The sequence below is a fragment of the Schistocerca cancellata genome, chromosome 6 (genome assembly GCF_023864275.1).
Source record: "Schistocerca cancellata isolate TAMUIC-IGC-003103 chromosome 6, iqSchCanc2.1, whole genome shotgun sequence".
Lineage (NCBI taxonomy): Eukaryota > Metazoa > Arthropoda > Insecta > Orthoptera > Acrididae > Schistocerca > Schistocerca cancellata.
The window spans coordinates 675,436,108-675,438,361 of NC_064631.1; positions in this window are offsets into that span (position 1 = coordinate 675,436,108).

The window sequence follows — 2,254 nt, forward strand, 5'->3', positions numbered from 1 at the left end:
GCTGCGTGATGTTGTCAAGTTAATGCCCTTATGCTCGGACGTTCCAGATATTGACCAGTGCCGGATTTGTTATCGCTAGTTGCGGGGACTACCACGTAAATAATGCACGTCACCATCGGCAAAGATCGTTGCGTGCAAGCTCCCCTTCATACAACGAATTGCCAGCAAGTATCGTGCGACACACACTTTATGGATGCCCATTGCTGTCTGTTCCGAAGACTTCAGCTGTGTAACTAACAATGAGGAGGCCTCGTCTTTCTATTGCAACAGTACTGAAATATCAGTATACGCTTTCTACTAAGTTCTTACACACAGAAGGCGGAATTGAAACGTTCCCCTTAGAACAATTGTACACGACTGTGCTTAAACTGACACACAATATTTTTAGCGCAACGCAATCTGACTTTCAAAAATCCCTACAAAAGAATGGCCCTGACTAACATTAAACTATACCTTTCACAAATAACTTACCTCACAAAAATCTTCATTACTCGAACTACTGCAATACAGCGAGCGCCACTACTGCCAGCTAAATAAAAGATTCAAACTACTGAAGGCACTAACTACTGATAGGGATAGTTAGCAAATGAAAGATATTAATAGAGAACAAACAATGTATTTACCTTAATAGTCATAATATATATAGCAGTTCATGATAAATTACAAAACTCCGCCATCTCTCTCCCCACATCCACCACTGCTGGCGGCTCACCTCCAACTGCCAACGCTACGCACTGTTCACATCCAGCTGCCGCTGCCCAACACTACAATGGCAGACAACAATGCAAACTAGCCACAGACTGCACACAGCACAGCCAGTAATTTTCATATAGAGCGCTACGTAACGTTGCCAATAAGAAAACATAAACAGCCTACTTACATAAAGAAAACATAAACAGCCTACTTACAGAATTTGCTACCGTAATTTCGAAAGTCTAATGAAACCTGTCCGTTACAGGACCCTAGAGTACACTGTGAGCTCAAACAGCATGGCTATCCTGGACGAGAACATTCTCTGAAAGAATTTACGAAAAAAATCAGGCATATAACAAAAAGTTCTTTGATTCACACATATCGTTCAAATGATGGATGCAGATGAAAAGTCAGTTTCCAAACGGCACTCGACACTGTATAACACTGTTGACAAATAATTCAGATACGACCACATGATGGTGCGTCTTCCCATATATGCAACTGGCTCCATGGATTTTTGACTTATACAGCTCAGTGGACAAAATCTGATGGTGAATGTTCAACAAAAATAAAAATGACATCAGGTGAGCTATAAAAGCCACCTGGATAGCAATGCGTGTTAGGGGGCTGCTCCCGGAACGGGGAGGTGCGCCAGGACCAAGGCTGAAGCCTCCTGGCGGATTGAAGACGTGGATCGGTGTGATGACCACTCAGAGGATCTTGTTTTTAGGCGGTATTCCACATCCCACCAGGTGAATACCGAGCTGGTATCCAAGTCCCACCTCGCATGCGTAACAGTACACCACGTAGGCAGTTGGGATACACATATTCCGTCCGTCCCGTGAGAGGGGAGGAGGGGGGGGGGGAGGTGAAGTGAGGCGAGAATAAGGGCATCCGGCCCAGAGGTGTACACATTCCGCTTTTAACCTACCCATGCTTGTCTGGGCAGGAAAGCCAGCGCACGTCCTCACAAGAAAAAACTCCCCATCGCACGCCCTCAGATTTAGAGGTAAGAGGGGCCATGAACAGCCCATCACAAACTGAACACAGAGCAAGCATGAAAACGGGAAGAAGGTGTACTGAACTGTGAAAAAAATAGAAACAGTGAAAAGTGCATACAAAAGTGCATACAGAGGGGCGGTGGCAAGGGGGGGGGGGCTATGGGGGCTATAGAATGACTTCAGAAATCAGCGAATATATTATTTCAACAGATTCAATCTTTTTTTTTATAATTATGTAGCAATATAGGCTGCAATGTATTTCAAACACATTTTAACGAAAGAATAAGAGTGGCAAATAGCTTACTATCTAAACCAATAAATAACATTTAACTTAAAATGGGCCTTATTATTTATACATTGGATGTATATTAATGTACGAGTACCACTTACGATTCAAGAATGCTGAATATTACGGGAATGCCTACCAATAAAATTGCTGACCCCAGACAAAAACTCCGAAATTGCCGGAGATCTGGGTCAAATCCTATTATTTTCCCGGTCACACACATTCTGTAGACACGTTTTTACCCCGAACTCCAAAACAGTTACCAAAAACTACT